At 46.6% G+C, this 12560-nt stretch overlaps 1 long non-coding RNA gene across 1 annotated transcript in view; it reads left to right on the top strand.

Moving 5' to 3' along the window:
- The window catches only part of LOC138504138 (uncharacterized), a 448967-nt gene that overhangs the window by 265504 nt on the left and 170903 nt on the right, over nucleotides 1-12560 (top strand). The gene's annotated exons all lie outside the window — the stretch shown is intronic.

Raw genomic sequence — 12560 nt, 5'->3', positions numbered from 1 at the left:
CTCAGATCTGCCCAAGCACACTGCCTCTCGATACCTAGATACAACCTACAGACAGCCGGTGCTGTGAGCTTCCCAGTCCTCGCTGCCAAACTTTGGAACGCAGTGCCGCTCCTTATCAGAACTCTGCCATCCCCTACTTTATTCAAACACAAAGCCAAACTTTGGCTATCCTCCACATCTGAAATACTACCACTGCAAGCCAACCGTACCCTCTATACCATCTAGCTCGCCACTACTGCTCCGCCCTGCACTTTACCACCTTGTGAATCTAATATGTTTTTCCTACCATTTACGTAACTATGTCTGTAACTATACCCATGCTAAACATGCAACTATGTAACGGCTAAACATGTAACCAGGTGCCTTAAGATATCCACCAGGTTGCCCTCGGGCCTTGTGCGCTATATAAATAAATATAATACAAAATACAAATACAAATATACAGGACTCTGACTCGGATACTGTGTCAATTGCAGTCTGCTCGCTGCGGTCGCGCGGCTTTCTTTACACGTCCAGTGCTAAACGAAGACCAATGCGGATCTGACCGCCTCCAGAGGAGTGTGGAGTACTCCCCTGCCAATTCCATACCTCAGAACACAGAGATACAGAGACAGACTTTTAGTCTCCTTGGATGTTTCCCCTTTATTGGGGTTTTGTCCCAAATAGGGGCTCGGCCCTTATTGTTTCCTCTGCCGCCCCCTATCTCACTACTGGATTCATTGGAAACAGTGAGGGATGGTTCCACGGCTTCACTTCATTGGACTTCACCGTTTCAGAAGGTCAGTTCCTCCACCTTTCTGGTGATTGTAAAAGCTAAATACTAACACCCCAGTTCACATTGACACTTTCTTTGAACTAGCAACTAAAGATCTCATTAACTTGCAGAAAAAGCTCAAACACTTTACAGACAACTTAACTGAAGAATGAAGGTTAGATCTTACTAGTATCGAAGAAAATAAAAGTATAGTCATCAAACCCGTGGACAAGAAGGGCAATGGGCCTCATTATGAGTCCGGTGGTAACCTGCTGGTTTTTCCGGCTCGGTTACTGCCGGACTCGTATTACCATTCCGCCTCTGTGATTCCTGGAATTACCGGGGCATTACAACCCCGGTGACCTGGGAATTCCGGAGGCGGAATTCGGTAAATCCCTATTACCATTGAGTCTAATAGGACTCAATGGGAATGGGGACCATGGATACACCTGCACCATCTCGTGATGGTGCCGGTGTTTCCACGTCCGCCTGCAGGCGGGCGGTGTTAAACCCGCCAGGTCAGACCTGGCGGGAATGACACCTCCGCCTGCAGGACTCGAGATCACCCGGTATGGAAACAATGGTGTTGGTGGGTTTACTGCCACCGTTATTTCCATACCGGGTGACTCGTAATGAGGCCCAATATAGTAATTATGAATACTACACATTATATTGCTGCTGCTGATACACACCTTGAAATCCCAGGCTGCTACTCAAGGTTGGAATCTAATCCTACTTAAAAGGTTAATAAAGAAATGACCAAATTGATTGAGAAATGGTATGATTATGGAATTCTTAATAAGTATGAGAAAGAGTTTCTAATGCATACACCTGGCAGAATAGCAACTATATTTTGCCAAAAGTACATTAAAAATACTTACACATTCCTGAGATGAGACCTATTATGTCAGGCATTGTTTGGGTTACAGAACCTCAATCCAAATTCATAGATACACATTTATGGGAACAAATACTCAAACTAGAATCATACACTAGGGACTCTATGGACATCTGTGACGAATCAGGAGACTTCATCCCAGAATTAGCAAGAAGGAACGGAATTCCCACACCTAGACCCAGAATATTGAAGCCAAATCCCACCACATGTCGCCAATCACATTCCAATATACCATATGGGTAGATGTATTATTGCAAAGCAAAAACCCCATCTTAAATCCCTGAGACGAGGAGGCTGCATCCAGATGGAAAAGGAGTAACAGCTATCATACAAAACCGTAGTCCTTTCTTTATGTGAGAAACCTGAGGGTATTCTCCCAAGCAGACCTTGAGAATCCCTTATTCAGGTGGCCAGGGAAGGGCTGGCGCTTTCAGAACCCAACCCTGGGGGTGGACGAGCGAGGGAGGATCACCTGGGTAGGGGAACCCGAGGTTATGCTTGGGGAATTACCCCAGATGAGATGCGGTATTACACCAGGGAAGAGGACGAAGTCCTTGAAGCCTTTAAAGACTATTCCGAATTAAACCTTTTTCCCCACAGTCATTCTCCCTGATCAAAATCCAGCAAACCAATTAGAAACCTGAACAAAGTTACCGTGAGAAACTACATCTTCCAGAGTCCCTATTTTCTAGCTACCTACCCGAGTACTCCCAGTAATTCTCCTCATCCCTCTGATTATTATTTTATGAACTCCCAGTCGACTATGACAAAATAATTATAGTTTCCACAATCCCTCTGACTCATTTAACAAAACACACCCTTCCGAGCACACCACAAACTCTAGGACAAGGGATTTAATTTCTTATGACACTTTTTCCGCATCCTACAGGATGTTTAGAGACTCTACCCCCACCCCCTTTTCCAACACTAGCACTTTCCCATACCATGAAAGACAGCGGACTAACAACAGAGCCTTTTACCAGACATGTTCCAACACAAGGGTCAGGCAATTGATAATGACAACACACACCTGACGGTCCTTTCCTTTCCCCACACGGATAAAATGTTGAGCACAAGAGCACAATATGAGCAAGGCAAACTGCACGATGAGACAGCTATCCCAGGGCGGCATTACAAGAGGAGGAGAAAGGTGTCAAGTACCAAAGGGGAGACAAGGAGAGAAGTGACCTTGCCCTTTCCGACACAGACCTGCAAAGCCCCCGTGGAAGGAATCATAAGACCGCGAACAATAGCCAGCGTATGTTGCAGCAGATGTCAACGGTACACAAAGCCCTCCTACACTGATAAGCAGGACAGCGAGATATGATTGCTACCTTGGTACCGTCCTTGACTCCAGAGACAATAAAAGCCAAGCGGTTCATCACAACCGATGAGTCGACAGAAAACCGATAAGAAACCGAACTATGTTGAACAGAAGTTGCAAATGGCAAAGTGAAAGTGAAATTAAAGAACTGTTAACCCTTCAAAGGGAAACCAGCTGCAGAGGGGTCTGGCACCACGTGGGTGCTCACTCAAGTGACTCTGGTTAATTCCCTGAACCCACAAGTGGGCCCTTTTAAATCGGTAACACGTCATACAAGAATGGGGATGCAGAATAACTCTTACACCAAATAATAAGACCAACTCAGTTAGTTTGGCAAAATGTGATAATTATCCTGATCACACAGAATCCAAACATTATCATCACCAATACTGCTCCCAGGAGTTTGAAGGTATTTGCCACCTATTGTGGAACCCATGAGAAGATAGACACAAACCAGCTGTCATGTGCAATATCTTCTGTCTCATCTTCCATCTTGTCGTGCAGCTTCGTCAGCAACGTTATGTCCTCTTTGAAGGTCCCATTCTCGTCATCATGAGAAGGTATGAACGGGCAACATGATTCTCCGATTTTGGCACAAACTCCTCCATCCATTGCTGTGATCATATCAAGGACATATCTGTTCTGGAGGTTCATCAATCTTATTGCCCTCAGTTCTTCACTGATAGCATTGAATCCCTTATGGTGGTTTTGATCGTCAGCAGGAGCTCTCAGGGAGTGATCTGTAATCACTTTGCATTCGCCATTGTCTGGATTCCTGGCATAAAGACAGTCTTGAAGATTGAAGCAGACGTGCTGTGCTCATATGGAATTGCATCAAAGGCTTCTATCGATTTTGCAGAGAAATAATTCTCCCATCTTGTTCGATTGAGGAATTCAAGTGATCTTCTCCTCTTCAAATTGGCATCTGCTTTTGGAAACACGCCAATATTCAGGTCGCTTTGAGGAATCGCTAATGCTGGAACATGAATAAGCACTATGGAACACATCTGTCCCCAGTCCTTGGCCAGCTTCATGTAGGCTTTGGACCCACAAGCCCAATAGTGCTCCATTAGAACTACGGTCCCATCCTTCAAAAATTCGGCCACACTGGTGATTTTCTCCAACTTTTCTCGTGCCATTATTTCTGAAACAAAAGGACGCACTTGCTAGAGGTACTATCTGCAATGGTCCTCCCTTATCGTCGACCCATGTCAACAACTTCACAGTTTTTGACCAATGAGTCTTGCATTCATTCTCTGCAGTATCTATAACTGGTTCATAATACCCAGTTAATGCTGCTCTTTTACACACAATCAGACCTTTAGCCATCCTTCCGGAGTCAGTACTATTTCTTTGATTTGCAATTGACCTCTCTCCCAGCATCTCTGTATTTCTTCTATATTTTTTCCTTGACAATCTAGCATCTTGTTTTCTTCCCTCCAAATTCCTGCTGCACTCTTTCCAGGCTCTTCATATCTGATCACTAGATCCTTTGTTTCTGGTTTCCCTCTTGTCTTCAAATCTTGCACATAGTTATCTTCTCTTGTGCACTGTCTTTCCAGTTACCCATATCAGGGATGCTGTCCTGCCTTGGAACTGTCCTCTTGTCTAGCAGAGTGCGAGATGCGTCAGGCAATGAGCTCTTTGCACTGGTACTTCTGTAGCTATGAATATCTTAAAGGTTCCCGTGGCATAGGATATGAGTGCACAGATATAGCAACTCTCCTTAGACGTTCTCTCTCCCACCTTTTTTCATGTGTTGACACCACATGTTATTACCCAAGTGTGCTGTACTGTTTAGATATGTGTTGATCCCATTATCATCTTCCTCTGCAGTTCTCCTGTGTCTTCCCCTTAAAATGTTAGCAGCCCTTGGAAATATCTCTAATGCAGCTCTATGCTGGGAAGAAAATACTTGAGACCTTGGCACATTGGTAATGGGCATACACACAAGAGTTCCTGAAGTGGGGAGAATTAAAGGGACTTCTGCCATTTTCAGTTCAAAAGTATAAAAAAGGTGAATCATAAGAAACAGAAAGACACAAAGCATGACTGTACATATGTATATTGTGAACCAACATAATAATCCCCACCATTTGTGCCACTCTGGAATTTCCTGAGTTTGCTCATTCCATTCTCTGAAATCATGTTATCTTCAACAGTTCTTATTGTTTTAGCAATTTAAGGATGGAAAAATACTTTACTCAGGTAACTGTAATAGGTTTGGCAGCTTGTTCCTCTACTAATGCCATGAGCAGCCTTCTAATCACAGGGCCATTCCGAGGATCCGGTAAAAAAGTGTGGATGTCCACATCTCTTCTAACAAGGGCCGTATAAGCTCGAAAAATAAATACAAAAATAGCAAGCACGATACGATGCACATTACTTTCAGGGAGAACCATAAAATCAGCCAAACAAATATTCAGTGAGAAACTAATCCGGATACTGTTCACACTTCCAATTCTTAGTGTTGTCGTTTAAGCATAATCACAATATATCAGCATTTCTCTAAAGTTCATTTTCAAAGACTCCTGTGGCTCAAGCAAAAGGATTGCACGCTTGCTATAATATCTATAAGGAGTGTCCAAGCCACAGTCCAAATGCAAATCGGCATTTATTAATCCGCTGGTTTATCGTCCTTCTTCTTTGTCATCGATCGAGTCGGCACACGCTGAAATTCTTCTTCTTGTCTTGCTTCTGTATCGTTGGCTGGAGGTGCTGCGTTCTCGCCAGTGTAGAGCTTGACGTCGTTCAGGTGAATCCAAGCTCATCTGTCTTAAACTTTCACTGCTGAGGGAGTAATGTTGTCTCCTACATATGGTCCATCGAACCTTGGCTCATGCCACTTCCTAGTGAAGTTTCTGATCAGCACAGCATCGCCAGCAAAGAGCTTAGGCACTGATAATAGTTCTGAAGGTCCGTTTGCTGAATGCTTTTCTGTTCTGAGACCAACCCCCTGGCACTTGAGTTGATCTGAAATGACAGAGATACTAGCAGTCATACATGTCAAATATTCATTCAATTCATTTCCTAACATTTGTGCTGTACTCTGGGCATCACTTCTACTCCTTGATGGAGGAGTTAAAGGTGTTCTCATGCTTCTTCCTGTCACTAGTTTGTGGGGTGTGAGGTGATGGTCCGAACCAGGCTGAGTGCTTAGGGCATATAAAGCTAAGGGCAGGCAATATAGCCATCCCTTTCTCAGTGTTAACTTGAGCTTGGCAATACTTTCTTTAAGCAGGCCGTTGAGTCTCTCACATATACCGTTTGCTCGCAGGTGATAAGCAGAAGAAAACCTGTGGTTAATGCTCAACAATAAACCTATCTGTTCAAATACTTAATTGACAAAATGTGGCCCATTATCTGATCTCAGCACTTCACACACTCCCCATCTTGGAAAGACTTCACGTACTAAAATCTTTGCTGCGCCAGTGGCAACAGGGTGTGTACACGGACCTGCTTTGATCCACCTAGAGAAGGGAAACACTACCACTATCAAATATCTGTATCCATTACATATTTGCATCATATCAACATAATCGATATGTAAATGCTGAAAAGGATGATTCGGTCAATGAATTACTCCTCTAATCGTTCGCAGTTTATGCCCAGCGGTAAACTTTTGACATACGATGCATTTCACTACATAAAATGCAACGTGCTCTAACAGGTTTGGTACAAACAAATCTTCTGCAATTGTTGCAGCAAGCCTCTCCCGGTTATGATACCACACTCCTGGTAGGATTCTGCGTCCCTATGGACAAAGGTTCACCTTGCATGGGATCTGGGATTTTGCTGCTCCTTTCTTCAATCGCTGGAAATTGTCATGGAGCCGAGCCGTGGCGGTACGCGGTGTTAGAGACACTGTTGCCAGGGTGTCTGCATCTACAGAGCCACGTGATCATGGTCACATGATTTGACAAACCAGTCTTTGCCTTTCGCATAAGAGCATTGACAATGTGGGTGTTCACTGCTTATGATTGCAGTTAGCCTTTCTTCATTGTTGATGGCTTTTTCCTGCTTTCTAGTGTATTCCATTTGACCTTCGCCAGCTTACTGGACTGCCTTTTGATTACCGATTGAACTCATCCGTTAGCGACCCGCGCCTGTGCCACGTACCAGTTGGATCTTGCAATTTGGTTTGCATAAGGCAGGGTGATGAATGTTTGTGTAATGCCCCTGCAACCTTCCTATCATTCATGAATGATGTCTTACATGATGTACTGGATCAGTACGTGATCGTCTACCTTGACAACATCTTGATCTTCTCTTCCTCCTATGAGCAACACGTCAATCATGTGCGTTCTGTTCTCCTGCGATTAAGGGAACATCACCTGTATGTGAAGGCAGAGAAGTGCATCTTTAACGCCACAGAGGTGGAATTTTTAGGGTACGACTTGACTGACCATGGCATTGGAATGAGCCATTCAGAATTCAAAGCAGTGTTGGATTGGCCTGTGCCCGACACAGTCAAAGCCCTCCAATCCTTTCTGGAGTTCTCGAATTTCTACCGGCGTTCCATCCACTCTTTTTTCCTCATTACTGCTCCATTGACAGTCTTGAACATTCTGTTGGACTCCTGAGGCACAGTCTGCCTTCGAGACACTAAAGGCAGCCTTCTCTTCGGCGCCGGTCCTACAACATCCTAAGCCGGAATTGCCTTTCTTTGTGGAGGCAGATGCTTCTAGCCTGGCGGTAGGGGCAATCATTTCTCAGCAGTACCCCAACTCTGGTGAGGTGCATCCTATAGTATTCTATTACAGGAAGTTAGCCCCTTACGAACAAAATGATACTGTGACTGAGAGAGAGCTGCTGGCCATCAAGGATGTCTTCACTGAGTGGAGGTGCCACTTGTTAGGGGCTCATCATACCATTACTGTCTATTTTGACCGTCACAGTCTCCTGGCCTTTAAGTCTATGAAGTGCCTCATGCCCCGACAGGCTCGTTGGCATCTCTTTTTCTCACAATTTCGATTTTCAGATTAACTATTGCCCGGCCCGCCTTCATGCCTGTGCGGATGCACTCTCTCGTCTGCATCCTGGCTCTTGTGCTGACAGGGGGGACGTACCTTTGCTTCTGCCTAGTCGGGTTGCCTGTGGCAGTGCACCTCAGCCTTTGCTGCGGTCGCTTATACGGGAATGGGTTTCGTCCCATCCGAAGGAGGTCCTGTGTCTAAACTTGGACATCGTTCAGGGTCTCCTGTACATTCAGGGCAGACTGTACATTCCTCCGGGAGAGGCCCTGACATGCACCCTTCGTTGGTCTCATGACTCTTTCATTGCGGCTCACCCAAGCTGGCAGAAAACTCTGGAGTTGTTACGCCGCTGGTCTTGATGGCCTTCTATGTCACGTGATGTAATTGATCATCTCACCTCATGTGCGATCTGTGCCTAAAGTAATGGACTTTATTGTGGAGTTACCTCCGGTTCAGGGCTTCAACACAATTTGGGTGGTGGTGAACTACTACACCAAAATGGCCTTATTTGTTGCATGTGCTGGTCTTCCGTCTGCACACATTTGGGCCACCCTGTTTCTCAAGAATGTCTTCCGATACTTTGGCCTGTCATCTATCATCATTATGGATCAAGGTATTCAGTTTACCTCTCGCTTTTGGAAAGCCCTGACTTCGTCATTGGCTATCGATGACAGCTATTCCACTGCTGACCACCCGCAGACAGATGGACAGAGCGAGAGGGCCAATGTGATGTTGGAGCAATACCTATAATGTTTGTACCTACAATACCAAACTACATGGTAGTCAGTGATTCAACATGCAGAATGTTCTTATAATAACTCTGTTCACTCAGCCACTGGTGTCTCGCCTTTTTTTCGCTCTGTACGGACAGCATCCACATTCTCTACCTCTGGAGCTGACGCTGCCCACCGAGAACCCGGCTGCTCAAGCCTGCATTCATGACTTGGATACCCTGCACATTGCGATACGTGCTCACCTTCTTCAGGCCAAGGAAAAGGTTAAACGCTTTGCGGATGTCCATCGTACGCCGCCCACGAATATAAGGTAGGGATGGGTGTCTGGCTCTCTACCCAGAACCTTAACATCCCAGGCAAAAAAGCGCTCCTCCCTCGCTATGTGGGTTCATACAGAACCACCTCGTTCATTAACCCTGTGGCAGTGTGCCTGTCCCTTCCTTCCACCTGGCGTGTTCATCCCGTTTTTTACATCTCCTTGCTGAAACCTTGCCACCCTGGTACACGTCATCCTGTCTATCCTGCTCCTGTCAAAGTGAATGACGAGGAAGAGTATGAGGTGGCGGCTATACTGGACTATCAGTCTCGCAATGGGCACCCATTCTACTTGGTGAATTGGAAGATAGGACCTGGGACCCACTTGCCATCATTCATGCCCCTGTTCTCCTGCGCAACTTCCATGCTTCTAGGGGGTGCCACTGCCTTTGGGGGTGATACTATTATGGTACCACACTCCTGTGCTCCTGTTAGGATTCCACGTCCCTATGGACAAAGGTTCACCTCGCATGGGATCTGGTGTTTTGCTGCTCCTTTCTTCCATCGCTGGAAGTTGTCATGGAGACGAGCTGTGACGCGGTACGCAGTGTTAGAGACACTGTTGCCATGGTGTCCGCATCTACGGAGCCACCTGAACGCGGTCATGTTATTTGACCAGCTGGTCGTTGCCGCAGGGTCCGCCCCCTGCTTTCGCATAAGAGCGCTGACATTGCTGGCGTTCACTGCTTCTGATTGCAGTTAGCCTTTCTTCATTGTGGACGGCTTTTTTCCTGCTTTCTGTGTATTCCATTTGACTTTCGCCTGCTTACTGGACTGCCTTTGGATTACCAATTCCACTCACTCGCTCAGCCGTTACCGACCCTCGCCTGTGTCACAGACTCCCATTGCCTCAGGTCCTTATGCTCACCTACTCTGCTGTTACCGACCCGTGCCTGTGTCACTGACTCCCACTGCCTCAGGTCCTTTTGCTCACCTGCTCTGCTGTTGTCGACCGGCGCCTATGTCACGGACTCCAATTGCCTCTGGTCCCTGTTAAATTCTTGCTTCTGCTGTCACACCAGGCCCTTTTCCAAGACTTGTATTGCAAATTTTCACGCTCCATTGTGGAATAACGACACCAACAGTGTTAGTGCACATTCGAGATGCTTTGCAGCCATCCTTCAGTGCACCACCCTGACACTAGTGTATCCCTCATGCCGCCTGGGTTCAGAGACCCTACTAACCTCCCTTGTTATTTTGTCCTTTGGACTTCCTTCCACTTCCGTTCCTTCATCACTTCCCTCGCTGTTCTACATCATCTGGTAAGGTAACTACAACCTCTTCATATTACACTGTAGTTCTTCCTTGTATTAGTCAGGTAATACATATATTGTTGTTCTTAAGAAGAGGGTTCTGATGTCTCCACTTTCCAGCCTGTCCTGGGACGCTCTCCAGAGCTGTGGCAGGTGATTTGTCTATAACTCAGAGAAGAAACAGAAACCATATCTCTGCATTACGTTGATCATCTTGTTGTTTCCTTTTCAGCCTGGTTTTGTGGCAGTGTGTTCTCGCTGCTCTTTTATTTGATCTGCTCCTCTCACTGTGATATATAAGCGTTGTATTATAGAAAAGAACTCCCTCAAGTGAGGAGGCCTGTGTTAAGGAATAGCCCAGGCTCTTCAATCAAGTCCATTCAACCAGAGATCGTCAGACACCTGCCGTCTCCAGCGGAGAGCCTGGTTCGGTAAGTAACAGAATCAGAAGCCATGGAAGCATCTGACACTCTGGCCAAACTGATGCAGATGGTCGCTGATCTCCGGACTGATATGTCAGCAGCTCATGACGCTTTGCACAACAGGATGGACGCTTTACAGGATCTGACTCAGTCCTGTGCTCATGGGGGTGAGAAGTCAGGGGTCACAGCTTCTGGCTCCAGTTACCCCCTACCAAGACAGGAACCCACACCAGTCCTGATGTCCACACAGTTTCCTTTGGCCCCTCCCGAGCGGTTTCCTGGAGACCCCAAACAGTACTGTACCTTTATAAACCAGTGCAAGTTGCACTTCCTCTGTTGCCTTTCTTCCTTCCTAAACTCCACTACCAAGGCAGCCTTTGTTTTGTCCTATCTAGGGTGTACCGCTGTGGCCTGGGCTAACCCAATTATGGAGACCACATGTTATCTATTATATGACTGTGATACCCTGATCACAGCCATGAACAGGGTTTTTGACAGTCGCTATAAAACCCAGGCGACAGACTTGGAATTCTTGAATCTACGTCAGGAGAGTGCTCCTCTATTGACTTACCTGGCCAGGTTCAATCAGTTGGCCGCCGAGACAGATTGGCCCAAGGAGAAGAAGGTGGCGGTCTTCTATAAGGGTCTCTCCAAAGAACTTAAGGACACATTAGCCACCATCCCTGTGGTCCCCACGCTGTTCAACGATTTACTAGATCTGGTTCTGCAGATTGACGCCCGCCATGCCGAGAGACGGGGTGAGAGGAAACCCGCAATGCATGTCCCCACTGTGCATGAGATACCAACACCATCCCTTCCAGCACCAAAACCCATGCAGGTGGGGGTCATCCGTGGTCCTTTGACTCCTGCACAAAGGGAATACTGCAGCTTGCATAACCTTTGTATGTATTGTGGTTCCCCAGAAAATCTCCTCCAGGAATATCCCAAGAAACCAGTGCAAAAGGTGGGAAACGCAAAAACCCGGCATTAGAAGGAGTCCATATGCCAGGGATTTCTCCCATGGACTCCCACAATACCATTCATGTTCCTTTCACTATTCCAGTCGTTTTTTCTGTGTCATCCATGATGTCATGAACTTCAGATCACGCCCCTTTTCGACCTCCTGGTCCCTGTCTCAACGGAGATTACATTCCGTACTACTTCCAACATGGCCGTCCAGTGCTGAAGCCCTTGCTCGCTCCATGCGCTGAACGCGGCGTGATCTATTTATAGACCATGCCTTTCGCGGCTCCGCGTGTCTCAATGCTACTGTAGAGTAGCCTCAGACATGTGTTCGTAGCTCGCGGTATCCTTGTCCCAGTGTTATTACTCTGCTCCTGACCTTTTCCCCCTTCCTGATTCCGAGCATTACTAGCTTTCCCAGACTCCTGGATTCCTAGACTCCGCGCTCCCAGAACTAAACGCAACCTGGAACCAGACGAGACTCGAGCAGCGCTGTTCAAGACCAGGAGCGTTCGCAAGAAGGCAGCGATCGAAGACACCGGCAAACACCGTGCCCAGGTGAGGAGGTGGGAACTATTTGACAGTTTGAGACGCCATCCTATCAAACCTAAAAACGAGATGGAAGCCGCCGTGCAGGACTTAATGCGACGCATGCAAGAATTATCAACCAAGGTCCAAAATCTTAAGGCGGAAAACACCGCGCTCAAACAATTTGTCTTATCCTGGGATTCTGCTACAAAGGAGGGTGCCCTGTTGGGCGGTATTGTTGACAAGTATGATGGTTCGGCAAAAAAACTTTGTGGATTCCTGGATTCGTGCCTGGTCCACTTTACCTTTAAGCCCTATTATTTCTCTACTCCTAGGGCTAAGGTGGGTTTCATCATATCCCACCTAACCGGCAACGCCTTAACTTGGGCAACA

This window comes from Ambystoma mexicanum, chromosome 11, assembly GCF_040938575.1.
Source record: "Ambystoma mexicanum isolate Mex_15411 chromosome 11, UKY_AmexF1_1, whole genome shotgun sequence".
Taxonomy (NCBI): Eukaryota; Metazoa; Chordata; class Amphibia; order Caudata; family Ambystomatidae; genus Ambystoma; species Ambystoma mexicanum.
This window is presented reverse-complemented; position numbering and strand designations above follow the sequence as displayed.